The sequence below is a fragment of the Equus przewalskii genome, chromosome 2, assembly GCF_037783145.1.
Source record: "Equus przewalskii isolate Varuska chromosome 2, EquPr2, whole genome shotgun sequence".
Lineage (NCBI taxonomy): Eukaryota > Metazoa > Chordata > Mammalia > Perissodactyla > Equidae > Equus > Equus przewalskii.
In genome coordinates this window covers 45,600,292-45,615,172 of record NC_091832.1, presented here as the reverse complement: position 1 = coordinate 45,615,172, position 14,881 = coordinate 45,600,292, and the positions used below count along the sequence as shown (strand labels likewise).

General features: G+C 51.6%; 1 protein-coding gene across 1 annotated transcript in view; it reads left to right on the top strand.

The window, feature by feature from the left end:
- Positions 1-14,881, top strand: part of AJAP1 (adherens junctions associated protein 1) — a 128,595-nt gene that overhangs the window by 967 nt on the left and 112,747 nt on the right. The window lies entirely within an intron of this gene.

The following is a 14,881-nucleotide window of genomic DNA, read 5'->3' as shown; positions in this document are numbered from 1 at the left end:
CCAGACCCTGCCGTGGGCGGCCTAGGGCCCAGCAGGGCACCGTTGACCCCTTGGCGGGGCAGGCTGCTTCCGAGCCGTCCGTCGCCTCCTGGGGGGTTCCGCGGAGCTGGTGCGTTTGGGTCCCGGATTGCAACCGAGAGCCGGGAGGACACAGGCGGAGGCGGAGAAAGCCAGCGTGCGGTTCTCGAGTTTGTCCACTGGGATGCACTGCGCTCCCGCGTTGGGGAGGAAAGGGGCCGGGAGCTGCTGGAGAAGGCTGCCCGAGCCGCCCCCACCGCCGCCGATGAAAAGCTGGGGGGAGCGAGCCGAGGGGAGGATCAAGTGCGCGTCCTGGTTTTGAGAAATCGGAGGAGGATGGAGCACGCCAAGCGTTTCCTAGCTACCCTTGGTTTGTGAGACGATTCCCCACTCTGGGGATAAAGACTGTTTAAAACATCTAGTGAAAACTGTCAAATATATTCATGGCCTTTTTCTGGAAAGCCGCGTTGCTTCTCCTGGTGGCCACAGCCCCTTGCCGCGTGGGCTTTAAAACGTTAAGTATGAAGCGGATCACGTTGGGTATGGGCTCGGCCTGAGTTGATACCTTGTGCTTCGACTAGATAAAGTCTGGGCCTTTCTGGGACACAGACAAAATGGAGCGAGTGCAGCTTTGAGGGGTGACCCCATCCAGGTGCCCTGCTGTCTGCCTCTCAGTCTCAGCCAGACCTCGAGGGCCTTGGGAACATCAAAGGGGTCCCCGCCTGGCCATGGTGCACCTTCAGCTCTAGAGGCTTCCTGACTGCCGGCAAGTTATTTGAATGGACATCTTTTTTTTTATTACTAAGTTGTTAGATTGAAAGATTAGTACATTTTGATAAGGGGAGAGGAGAGTAAATAGCACAGAAAGAAACCTCTGTGTTGGTTCAAAATTCACTGAAACGGTTCCTCTCCAGCCTGTCCACATGAGAGCTGCCTGGGATTTTACTTTAGGAAATAGTTCTCTTGGTGATTTTGAAGTTTGACCTTTTGTTTTTTTTCCCTTCAGCGTTAGCACAAGAGATTTTCTGTAAGTGTGCCTCTAAGGACGAGCTGTCACCTGCTGGGGAGGCTGACAGGAGAGGGCTCTGTCATGTCTGTTAGAGCTGTCCCCTGGCCAGGAGAAGGGGCCCAAGCTGGGAGGGGCCGGCACTTCGCATCCCACCAGGCACACCATAGTGGTAACCGAAAGCCGGGCATTGCTTGCTTGAGACCTGGAAATGTGCTTTTTCCTTGAAGACAGCCCATCACCTTGGCTTACCAGCCCCTGCATGGCTCCCAGGTGAGCACTGGGCATCCTGCTGCCACGCTTCGAGCCTGGTGATGTCAGGCAGACACTGAGCCTGGAGCCCAGGTGACGGGGGCAGCTCGGGCATTGCCGGAGTGAGGGGCTGTCAGCTCTGAGCTTGGACTTTTGCTCCTGTGTTTGGAAGGAGCTGTGCCTGTAGCCTTTTCTTCTTGGGGGAGCACAGATTGAGTCTTAGTGAGCTGTTTATGCCTTTTTGGTGGTAGTTGTAGTGACGCTCCAAAGTGCCTTCCAGCAGCACAGCACGGAAAACGGTGTCTCTTAAAGGCGGCCCGGAGTGAGGCCAGCTGGGGGGACACTCACTCACAGCCAGGCTCGAGGGCCGCTTGCTGGGTGCGCTTACTCAGCAAGCGGTGGCCGGAGAGCTCTGAGTCCGGATGCCTGGTCCTGAGTGGCCTCTCAGGCCACAGCCCTCTGTGGATGCCGCAGCTCGGGGCTCGGAGCATACATGGGATCTGCTTGGCATCCTCAAGAGCACAGTGGCTAGCCCACGCCACAGCTTCTCCCCAGGCCGCGTCCCTTGGGGTCACTGTCTGTTCCTCCACCCTAGGTTTGGGAGGCCCTGGGAGAGTGTGTGTGTGCAGAGGGGGTGGGCTGTGTGACAACATAATGTGACTCTCTTCTTCCGTGGGGCTCTTCACAGCTCCCAAGCCCTCGCCGTGCACGCTGTGGTACTTTCAGGCTCGCGCATGGACCCAGTGGGGGGGCTGCCACCGTCCCTGCCTGTGAAGTCCTCCATCAGCTGGGGCTGTGCAGCCTGGCTTTAGAGGACGGAAGCACACACTCTGTCCACAGACATCGACCTCCTGGTGAATCCTGGCTCATGCCCATTTCCAGCTGCTGCTACCGAATTGATTGCAACTGGGATCGTCGAGTGCCAGTGGCTGCGATACTCCTCGGGGACAATAATGCTGGCAGAAATGGCCATTTTAGGAGGCAGCTCAAATCTTTCCACCACGTGGGTGCCTCCCCCTTCCCTCACCCCCACCCCCCCCACCTCAGGGGATCCACTGTCTAAGCGGAGGCCTGGTGGCCTCCTCCCAGTCTGTCCTTTCTGTTGACTTATTTTAATCACCTGCTTCCTTTTCTTCTGCGCATCCAAAGGGACGATGAGCAGGGGGCAGGGCAAGAGAGCCCCGTGCCTTCCTGAGATGTGTGGCTCTGGGTCCCTGCAGAGGGAGCGGCTTGCTTCCCTACTGCATCCTGCATCCTCCTGACCTGGGGCACCGGCTGGTGTGGGAAGGGCCATGTCGCATCCCGGCCTTGGCCTCCAGCCCACTGACCTGGGCACCCTCGAGGTGTTTGGCAGAAGTGGGCTGTGTGTGCTTCCTGAGTCCTTCCTTTCTCCAGGCTTTTTGGGGGACAATCAGAGGGTGCTGGAGCATGTGGATGGAAGCGCCCCCGGATCGTGATGGAGTGGCCAAACACAAAACCCCCGACCCCAGTGACCACCCCCGAGCCTCCCAGAGCCCAGGGGCTCTGGTCTGGGGTTACGTAAGAGTCATCTGCTTTCCATGCGTGGTTGCCAAATTTTCTTCAAAGGGTTACAAGTCAGTAGAGACCAAATTGATGTAAAGATTAGCTTGGAAAGCCAAATATATGCTTGATCTAGATTCTCATGTTTGAAGTCTGGCTCGAGAGGGTTTCTCCTGCCTGATGCCAATCAGGCACGAGGGGGAGGCAGGAGCAGGGGCTTGCTGGAGCCGGAGTGACAAACCGTGCGCACACTCGACTCTCTCCCTCTGAGACCCCCTTCCAGGAATGCAAAGGCGTCGGGAGCCATGAGGCTGCCAAGTGGGGAGTGGCGGTTACATAACTCAGATTAACTCTCAGTTAATAGAAAGTCAGAAGCTGCAGCAAGCCCCTGTCAGAGCTCCGGGGGCCCTGGCTTCCCCTACGTCCATGCACGTTGGGGCTGGATCAGGTCTGGGTGCCTGGTGGAGGCCTGTCTGCTCCGGCCCCCACCCCCAGGGACAGCAGTCTGTACCCAGCATCAAGCAGGAAGAGTTAGGCTGCTTCTTGGGCACCAGGTCCCGGAAGCCCCTTCGGGAAGATGTGCAGGACTCATTCCCTGACTGCTCCCGGGGGCGGGGGAGCTGCCTGATGTCTCCCAGCAGCCTCTGGGCTTACCGTGGAGTTAATCGGGATGCCCCAGCGGGCACAGGGAAGTGGCTGTGCTGGGCTCCGGCTTCTCTCTTTACAAAGGGCCCAGGGATGGTGAGAGGTCAGACCCCCACCATTTGTCGGTGGGGATCTTCACGTGACCCAAAGAGAGCCCAGAGTGGAGGGTGGCATCAGAGTCGTGTGTCAGCTGGGGCCCGGTCCTGCTTCTGGACCAAGGGCGGATGCGGGTGGGGCGGTGACGTGGGCTTGTATTTGCGTTTCCATCTGATGAGGGCACTCTGCAATAGGGTGTCGCTTTATTTCTTGATCCTCTCCCACCCAAGAAAAGATTGGGGTGGCCATGCTGGGTCCATCTGTGCTTCCGCCTCCCCAGCCCGCCATTCACTGTGCTGCTTCTGTCCCCTCAGTGGGACTCATGCCATTTGTTGCACTTTCCTTCGGGTGGCTGGCCAAGGAGGGCTGGCTGGCAGGGCCTGCCGCCTCTCTGCCCTCCCCTGGTTTCCAGCCCCGTGTGGAAACCTGGCCATGTGGCTGCTCAGGCCTTGCCACCTGCCCTCCTGGGGGAGTCGGTGTGCGGGCCTGCATGTGACCTCGGAGGCTTCTGGAAAGGGCGGCACCAACAGCAGTGCCAGGACTGTGTAGCTGGCAGTGGAGACTAAGGGGCGTGTCCACCAGGGGACCTCGGGCACTGTGTGCAGGCTTCCTGTTTGGCACTGGAGAGGAGCCTTGCTCTCTGGACCATGGGCCCGTGAGGGCAAGGGCTGTGACTCATTCTTTATCACCTCCTGAGCAGAGTGTCTGGCACGTAGTAGATGCTCAGGAGATGTCTGCGGATGAGTGACTGTATGCCTGGTACAGTGCCCTTGCTTTGTCAAGTCTTGCCCTTGTGGTTACTTGTCCCTACCTCCACACTGAGACTCAGGAAAGGAGCGCCCAGCCAGGGCCAGCCTTAGGTTTAGGCCCTGTCCTACTGCAAATAGATATACCACTTCTTCAACATGACTTTCTGGCACTCACAAATCCACCATTAGAGATTCATTCCTATGGCTTGAGGATGTAGTCACAATTGGAATGCAAGCGTGTTCAGGAAACACTATGCCTTTGAGCTCTTTCAGTCATTATTGGTTCAATAGGAGTGAAAGCATCCAGTTTCTAACTGTCTGGGAGGAAGGGTGGGTGTAGATGGGAAGAGAACATGAAGGCAGGTGGCACAGGTCTGGCAGTGGGATGAGGGGACAAAGGTAACACCGAGGGAGGACAGGAGACGGGGAGGGGCTTGTGGCAAAAGGGAAACTTACTGCCTTTACGATTGGGCTGAGGTCTCCCTTTCTCCTCGGCTTTTGAGGACTGGGGAGTTCATACACTTGCTAGGACTCAGAAGGGTTAACTGGCGACAGAGCCAGTCCATTCGAAAGAGGAAGCTCTGGTCAGCGTATGAGCCCGTGAACAGACGTGTGTACACCTAACACCTCTGCTTCTGTCCCAGATGTGAGCTACAGAATTTGCCCTGTGCTTGATAAAACATGTCTGCTTTTTTTGAGATACAGTTGACATACAATATCTTACTAGTTTCAGGCGTACAACATGACAATGTGATATTTGTATACACTGCGAAATGATCACCACAATAAGTCAGTTAACATCCATCACCTTACACAGTTACCCAATTTTTTTTCTTGTGATAAGAACTTTTTATGGTCTACTCTCTTAGCACCTTCCGAACATGTGGTGCAGAGAGCAGGTTGGTGGTTGCCAGAGGCTGGGCAAAATGGGTGAGGGGTCAAAAGGTGCAAACCCTTCAGTTGTAAAATGAAGAAGTCATGGGGGCGTCATGCACGGCCTGGCGACTGCAGTTAATAGAGCGTGTCCACGTTCAGTGTCTGTGAACGAGCAGCCAAAGCCCTCGTCTCTGTTTGCGTTCGTTTCGTTTGCCTTTAATTCTTCCCCTGGCTCTTGAGCCCTGGGGGGTGGCCGGCCACAGCCAGACGCCACCCAGACCCTGAAATGAGTGGATTCCTGCCCTCAAGGACTCCGCAGTCCAATCATCAAGGGGAATATGTGTGAATAAAAATACTCTTATCAGAGTAGAGACCAGCACTGTCCGATAGAAATATGATACAGGCCACATTTGTATTTTGAAAATTTCCAGTAGCCATAATAAAAGAAAAAAGCAACAACAGGTAAAAATCAATTTATAATGAAATATTTAACTCAATATATGTAAAATATTATCATTTCAATGTGTAATCAATAAAAATAGTGTTAATTTGACATTCTTACCCTGTTCTAAGTCTTTGAAATCAGCATCATCATTCGTTCTTACGACACGTCGCGCTGTGGGCCGGCCACCCTTGGGCGCTCAGTGGCCTCGTGGGCTGATGGCCGCCGTATTGGACCCTTTCCTCTGGAAACTCAGAAGTGAGAAAAGTAAATGTTTAGAGCCTGCCACCTCCTCCGCCAGTGTCTGACTTTGGCACCGTTGCTCCCTTAGTTTGAGCTCTGGAGGACCAGCCTGGCCCGCAGCCCTCCTAACACAACAGTGGCCGTTTGCTGCGTGCCAGCTCTGTGCCTGGTCAGTGCCAATGATGGAGGCAGAACGATGGGCAGGTGGGGGCCGGCAGGCACTGCCTTGGGGGGCCGTGCTCTCGAGAGGGAGGCAGCCGGCCATGCGAGCAGGTCATTCATACCTGCTGGGGCACTTCCCCCACCAGCTTGTCACAAAGAGCCTTTGGGGACCTGAGGAGGGAGTGACAGAGCCTGCTCACTTGTGACGGAGGTGTCAGAGGCCGGGTGGTCAGTTGGTGGAGAGGTAAGGCTAACAAGTGAAGGAGCAGGAGCAGGGTCACCTGCCAGAGGGAGAGCTGACCTCCTGGAGGGTCGTTTTCAGGGTTCTCCCCTGACGCGCCCCAGAGCCAGTGGGAGCCAAGTGGTCCAGACTGAAGATGCCCTGCGGTGGGTGGCATCCCACTGGCTCCTCCTGAGCTCCAGCAAAGCACAGTCACCAGACCTGACCTGCAGGCAGGCCTTCTCCCCTCGCTGCAGCCCAGAGCCTATCCCGATGCCAGGAGTCCCTGCCACCTCGGGCCCTGTGGGACTGGGAGGGATGGCGAATTCAACGCCTGGCTTCACTGAAAACCTTCAGGAATATTGTTCCAGAAGTAGGAGTAGGTGTGTGTATTTGCATGCTGTGTGTGGGGGGCAGTGGGTGCATCTGTTGGGCAGTATATGTGGGTCTGCATGTGTATGTGGGTGTGTGCGATGTGGGTATGAGTGATTGTGTGTGTGTGTGCTATGTGTGGGTGTGTGTGGTGTGTGTTGGGGAGTTTGGGGGCCAGCAGGTATCAAAGCACTTATTATCAAGAGCTCCAACCCCAAGGGAAGAGACCAGTTTTTAAAACAAAACTCCTGAAGCAGGAAACTTGCTGGGTTCACGGAACAGAGAGTCTGAATGAGAAAGTGTGGAACCTCCTACATTAGAACCTGGCTGCTGACAAGTGTGCAGAGAGGCACCTGGTTCCAGCGCTGCACAGGTGCGAGGCGGGCACTGAGGGGGTTTTGAGGGTGTGCCCTCATGGACGAGCCCACCCAGAGCCTTCACAGAACCCTGGTGGGGCGCCTACTAAGTGTGAGGCCCAGCACAGGCAGGGCTTCCAGGCAGCGGAGTGAGACCTGTGACAGGCGTGCCCTTTGCTGAGATGCCTGCGTGATCATCTGTGGCCACTCTTCCTTGAGTATTAAAATAAAGAATTTGTCTTGCTGGACAGTTCCACAATTTGGGAGCTCTGTTTAAATTAAACGGTAACCTCTGAGCTGAGGCAGCTCCCACTGTGATTTCACGTGAGTTATTTTGAATGCACTAAATTGAAGGCACAGATTCATTCTAAGACCCCTACCTTCAAACTTGTGGAACTTTGGGATGACTGAATAGCAGATCGAGTGCTTTCTTTTGGCGAAATCCAATGGTGCAAGCTCCTTAAATTGACATGAGTGTTCTATTAGCTGTTGTGAAGATTCCAGCAAATGAAGGGTGGGGGGCAAATAAACAGCAGTGGCTCCAGGGGGGTGATCTCAGGAGTTCAGTGCTGACTGATGGGCCACAGGGCACCAGGGCCCTGCAGGGCGTTTTCATGCTGTTTCATGGGATCCCTGGTCCTGAAGAAAGAATGTTTAGGTTGGGAGAAGGGGAAACCTCAGTGGGGAAGGTCTGGCATCAGGAAAGTGCTGTTAAAGAACCTAACCTTCTCAATTCATTCTATGAACCTGATAACACAGCCAAACAAAGACAGGACAAAAGAAGAAAACTACAGACCAATATCGCTTGTGAAAATAGAGCCCCCCCTGAAAAAAAAAATCCTTAACAAAATATTAGCAAATAAAATTCAGCAATATGTAAAAAGAAACATCTACTATGACCAAGTGGGGTTTATTCCAGGGGTGCAAGGATGGTTCAATATTTGAAAATCCATCAGTGAAATCCATCATGTGAAAAGGCTAACAAAGAAAAATCATATGATCATAGGCATTTGATAAATTCAACACCTATCGTGATAAGAACCCTCAGAAAACAGGAATCGAGGGCAACTCAGTAAAGAACGTCTGCAAAGCCTCCCGCTAGCTTCATACTTAATGGTGAGAAACCGGAAGCTTTTCCCCTGAGATCAGGAGCAAGTCAAGGATGTCCACTCTCACTACTCTTATTCCACATGGTGCTGGAGGTTCTAGCCAGCGTGATACAGGAAGAAAAGGAAATAAAAGACATACAGAAAGGAAGAAATGAAACTATCTGTACTTGCAGATGATATGATTGTCTACATGGAAGATCTCATGTAATCTATAAAAACTCCTAAAACTAGTAAGTGAGCTTAGGAAGGTTGCAGGATACAAGATAAACGTACAAAAGTGAGTTGTTTTTCTATCTATTAGCAATAGACACATAGACACTGAAATTAAAAATGTGATATGATTTAGAATTGCTTAAAAATGAAATATTTCAGTGTAAATATGAAAAAACATTATGCTGACAACTTATATGCTGAGAACTACACAATGCGGATGGAAGAAATCCAAGAAGTTCTAAGTAAACGGAGAGACGTACCATGTTCATGGAGGGGAAGACTCAACATGGTAAGGATATCACTTCTCCTCAAGTTGATATCGAGGTTTAATAAAATTCTTATAGAAATCCCAGCAAAATGTTTGCACATAAAGATTACTCTTAAGCGCATATGTGAAGGTAAAGGAACTAAAATAGTTTTGAAAAAGAATAATAAAATGAGAAGCATCGGTCTATCTGATGACAAGACTTCTTATACAGCTACTGCATTCAAGACTGTGTAGTATCAATAGGAGGGGCAGAGACATAGATCAATGAAACGGAACAGAGACTCCAGAGATGGACTCCCACAAATATGCCCAGCTGGTTTCTGACAAAGGTGTAAGTTCCGTGGAGGAAAGTAGGCTTTCCAACAAATGGTACCAGAACAACAGGACATTTGTAGCCAATGCCCCCCCCCCCAAAAAAAAAAAACCTTGACATAAGTCTCACTCCTTGTACAAGATTAACTCAAGATGGGTCACAGAACTAAATGTAGCATGTAAAACTTTTAGGAGAAAAATAAGGAGAAAATCTTCAGGCTGTGGGGCTAGGCAAAGAGTTCTTAGACTTGACAACAAAAGCTCGATTCATAAAAGGAAAAACTGATAAAGAAGACCTCATCACAATTTTAAAATTTTCTTTGTGAAAGACTCCTTTAAGAGGATGAAAGATAAGCTATGGAGTGGGAGAGAATATTTGCAAACCACATATCTGACAAAGGATGAGTATCCAAGATACATAATGACCTCTCAAAACTCAACCATGAAAAAACTCAAACAAAGAAATTAGAAACAGGTAAAAGGCCTGCAGGGCCATTTCATCAAAAAGGATATTTAGATGGTAAAAAAGCACATGGAAAGATGTTCAGCGTCATCAGCTACTACAGAAACGCAAATTAAAACCACAGTGAGACGTCACCATCCATCTATCAGAATGGCTAAAATAAAAAATATTGACAACGACAAATGCTGGCAAGGATGTGGCGAAACTGGATCCCTCCTCCACTGCAGGTGGGAAGGTAAAATGGCCCAGCTCCTCTGGAAAGCAGTCCGGCAGTTTCTCCTGAAATGGAACACACCATGCTCGTACAATGGGGCTTTTCACTCTTGGGCATTTATGCTGGGGAAATGAAGACTTATGTTCACACAAAAACCTGTACACGAATGTTTATAGCAGCTTGATTTGTAATAGTCTCAAATTGGAAGCCACCCAGATGCCCTTCAGTGGGTGAATGGTGAAACAAACTGTGGTTCATTCACACCGTGGCATCGCGCCCAGCAGTAAAAGTGAAAGGACTGTTGGTGCTCCCAGCAACCTGCCTGAGTCTCCAGGGAGTTATGCTGAGTGGACAAAGCCGGTCAAGGAGGTTGCGTACTGTGTGATGATTCCGCAGTGTTCCTGAAATGACGACATCATGGAGGGATGTGCAGAACAGAGTGGTCATCACCAGGGGTTAGAGAGAGGGTGGGAGGTGGGAGGAAAGAGGGGGTGGCTGTCACAGGGCAACCTGACGGGTCCTAGTGGCGGTGCGGATGCTTGCTATCCTGATTGCGTCGAGTGTGTCAGTGTCAACATCCTGTTTCCATCACCATGCTGTCGAGTTGCTGCTGGGGGAATGGGGTGAGGGGTAGAGCGGCTCTCTCTGTTGCTTGTTACCGCGCTCGTGAGTCTACAGTTAACCTAAAATAAAAAGTTTAATTAAAAAGCTATTAGTCTCTACCTATCTGTCAAAGATTAGCACCTCATCGTTTGGGGAGTCCGTGTGTGACCTCTTTAGGGACCACGTATTTGGACTCAGTGACAGTCACGGGTGATGTGGAAATGAGGAAAGGGGTGAAAATTTTACTTTACGAAATTTGCTATGTTGTGATTCTGCCACATTTTTTAGAATGCAAAATACAGCAGCAAATGAATGTGCGGTGATGCTAATGTTATGAGATTCATCATCAGTGACAGTAATAAATGACCTGGTGCATAATTATTGGATAAGAAGAGCTGTCCAGATCCTACATAAATCAGGTCAGCTCCGAAAATAGAGCAGCGTTTTTGGGGACAGCCCCACTTCCCTGCCTGGCACATGGGGTGGCTTCAAGACCACGCTCCGAGGATTTTAAGTCAAATGGGAAAACAGTTGGTTTCTTGTTTCTCGATCAGTAAGACGTGAGCCTCAGGTTTGTGAAGGCAGAATGTTAGTTTGTGGCTTTGCTGTTTTCACTTCATTTTGGTCTTTATGATAAAAGAACTGGAGTGTGTGTGTGTGTGTGTGTGTGTGTGTGTGTGTGTGTGCATGTGCGTGCATGCCCTACAAATGCTTGTTAAATGAAGTCAGTGGTGCATTGGGGAGCTCTGTGTTAGACTTGGCCATGAGCTTCTGAGATCTGAACTCAGCCCATTACTTCTCTGTTCCGTCCTTTTCCATCCAGCCAGGAGGCGTGGTAACACACTAGTTCTATACCTTTCAATAACCCAGGCTTTGCACTAAGTGACTCAAGCAAAATGCGTCATCTCAGTCCATCCTCAAGATCCTCATGACCACCCTGCAATGCTGGTATGTTGCTCTCATTTTACAAGGAGGAAACTGAAGCTCAGAGAGGTGAAGTAATTTGCCCAAGATCACACCACTAACTAGTGGGAGAGCTGAGAGTTGAACCCAGGTTTCATGGACTTCAAGGTTCGTTCATGCTCTTCCCACTGTCTGCTATGGCCCCCATGTTTTGTTTTGTTTTGTTTTTTTCTTAAAGATTTTATTTTTTCCCTTTTTCTCCCCAAAGTCCCTCAGTACATAGTTGTATATTCTTCGTTGTGGGTCCTTCTAGTTGTATTATGTGGGACGCTGCCTCAGCGTGGTTTGATGAGCAGTGCCAAGTCCGCACCCAGGATTCGAACCAACGAAACACTGGGCCGCCTACAGCGGAGCACGTGAACTTAACCACTCGGCCACGGGGCCAGCCCCTGGACCCCATGTTTTATATAAAATCTACTTCTCTTTTGATTAAGTTACATGTTGCCCTTTTGAGAAAAACAAAACAAAATTAAAAAAAAAAAAAGAACAAAACTAGAAGGACCCAGCTGCCACGATGTCAGGTCAGCGCTTTGCGATGCAGCCCTCGAATCCAGCTGAGTCTGGAGTCCCAGGTGCTTCCGGCACCCACGATGCAGGGACAAGCTTTATGGTCCAGATGAGGGATTACTTTGTAGCTAAGGATTAATGAAATGTCCTAAAGGGAGGACAACATGTCTGTGACACAGATCCTGTTAGTCGGTCTATTTAGTGATTTCAAATAAATATGGCCCTTAATCCGAGGAGGACCGTCTTGAGAGCTCTGGTGAAATTAAACTGTGGAAATGAGTGAACGGCCACGTGGAGAAAGTTGAGTTTAGCATAACTTAGGAGCCTGGGTGAAGAGGATTGCCCAGTGTGTGTGTGCACATGTGTGTGTGTGTTTACTGAGGTATGATTTATGTTCCATAACATTCACCCATGTTAGTGTACAAGTCAATGATTTTTAGTGAGTTCCCCGTGTGCAGCCCTCCCACAGCCGTTCTGGAACATTTCCTTCAACCCCGCTAAGATGCCTCGAGTCTATAGTTTCTCTCTGTTCCTACGCGCAGCCTCAAGTGACCGCTAATCTGATTTTCATCTCCAGAGAGTTGCCTATTCTGGACATTTCCCGTAAATGGAATCATACAATATGTGTTTCTTTTGTCTGGTTTTCCTCAGTAGCACAATGTCCTTGAGGCCTGTCTACGTTGCAGCCTGTTCCTTCGCTCCTTTATTATTTCTGAGTCCATCCCAGGTTTGGACGTACCACAGTCAGTATCTCCGCTCACCTGTGGTGGCCATTTGGCTGGTTTTTACTTTGTGGCAAATCACGCTGCTGTGAACATTGTATCCACTTCTCTTGCCACCTTGTATACTTCGTAACCACGGCAGTGAAAGCTTGGGGTTGGGCATACAGAGAAACCCCCGTGCGTTGTCGGGTTGGTGGAAATGCTCCGGGCCAGGTGTCCAGGATTCCAGCTCCGGCTTCAGATTTGCTCCTTCCCTTCCCTCAAAGGAGAAGAGCTGACTGCAAACAAGCCATGTCTATTTGTTCATTTTTCATTTGATAAACATCTATTGAGTGTCAGCTGTGTGTCGCCGTGGCGCTGTGTCTTGGCGAGATGGAGACGGGGACAGAGGTTTCCGCTGGCTTCGGCGTGGATCCTCTGAGAAGGAACATTTCCATTCGTGGGAGGAGGGGCTCCTCACTGGCCTGGGCGCGGGTCCGGTGGCTGGAGGAAGGCAGTGCCTGGCTGGGGATGGGGGGGTGGGGTGGAGGGGTTGGCAGGTGGTCCTGCGAGGAGCCCCCCCATGGAGCCTCCTCCCGCTGCGCCGGGGTGCTGTGTCCCTCGGCCTCAGGGAGCCTGAGGGAGGCGCCCTGCTGTCTCAGTGGATGGCGCGCTTCCTTCCAGAGGACAGTGTCGCTAGAAGTCCAGCCTCCTGGCAAAGGGCTGTGGGTATCCTTTTAGATGAAAGAGACAGTGCCGGGTCCTGTCCTCAGTCACACTGTGTGCGGTCCGAGAAGGGGATAGATCAGAGGAGCTGGGACCTTTGAAGAACGTGATCTTGTAGAAGGAAAACAGTGAAGCGAGTATTTACTGTCACGCAAATAGACAGCAGACCCACCTGTTATCCTGCCTTTCAGGCTGGGGGCGGGGTCCTGGCGTCCTTCCCAGGCTCAGCCGTGTGTGTGCACTGGACTCATGGCCCAGCGGGCCCTAGGGGGTGCTGCTCTCAAATGCCAGCGCATTGGCCGATGTCAAGAGCAGGGACTCCAGACCTGGGCGTGGAGGAGAGAGCTCACCTCTGGTGACCAGTGCTGGTTGGTCGTAGTTGCTTCCTTGAGCTCTCTGTTGAGGATTCTGAGTTCCTGAGGCTCACAGATGGAAAGGTGCCCCAGGCACACTGACTGCAGCGCCGCTAGTAGTCACGGGCTGAACACCTTTGTGGAGGCCCGTATGTGTCAGTGAACACGTGTGCTTACTGCGTCCCAGGCTGTGCTCTAAGCGCTTGACTTATCTTAACTCATCTTCGCAACAGGCTGTGATGTAGGTATTTAATTATCTCCTTTTTCCAGGGGAGGCACAGAGAGGTTGAGTGGCTTGCCCAAGATCACACAGCCAGTAAATGGCAGAGCTAAGACTCAAACTGAGGCGATTGGGCTCCAGCATCTATCCTCTGAACCATACCGTCCTGCTCTTCCTAGCCTAGAAGACAACATATAAAATTTGGATGTATTGAAGGACTATGACATCGCCAGGCCTGGGCAGGCAGCATGGTGTGGGGTTGGAGCCCACGTCCGGGGCCTGCTTCCTTCCTGCCCACTCTCTGTGGGACACATGTGGACGCCCAGGATGTGGAGGTGAGAAGGACATGGCCCCACCTTCAGGTCCTCTGAGGCTGGTAGGAAAGATGATGGCCATGGAGTGCCCGTGTGGCGACAGAAGCCTGTCGCTGTGGTTGGGGCCAGGGCCCCAGGAGTTGGGCCGGCCTGGCGACCAGCTGGGGAGCCTCGAAGGCTGCTGCCCCTGGTAGGCTCTTGCCCACGACTGGCTGCAGAACCTCTGGACAGCACCCTGCTGCCGGGGTGGGTGGGGAACGCTGTCCCCACGCAGGTCGAGGACGGCCCTGGGAGGAGGTCGTGATTGAGAGACAGGGCAGGTCAAGTCCACAGCTGCTGCGGTTTCCTTCCGAGAAGCCTTGGGTGCGGCTGCACTTGGCTCCGATGTGCTTCGGCTGGAGCGTCTGAACAGTGCGCCTCACCTTGGGCAGGAGCCCCGTAAGCACCCACCTGGACCCACAGCACTGTGATCAAAAGTCAGTGTTCCAGGGCCAGCCATGGGGGCCTAGTGATTAAGTTCAGCGTTCTCTGCTTTGGCGGCCCGGGTTCGGTTCTGGGTGTGGACCTACACTGCTCTGTTAGTGGCCATGCTGTGCTGGTGGCCCAAATACTGAAAAACAGAAGAAGATTGGTGTGGATGTTAGCTCAGGGCAAATCGTCCTCAGGAAAAAAAAAAAAAGGAAAAAAGTAAATGTTCCCTTGTATATTCAATCTCCCAAATTGTTGCAAAAATCCAGCTTGAGCGATGGTGCAGAATTGCCCAGGGACGGCTGATAGACTTCATTGGCATGCAACTACTATTTTTTAAAATTGACTTTTCTAAAAAAGAGTCTGTTACCAGGCAGGGGCATTATATCTCGCATACCGCGATGAAGCTCCCGAAACCACGAGGCCAGGCTTCTGACAAAAGCCTCAGCCTCCAGACCTGCTGACGACCGTGCTCCAGCCCTCAGCCAG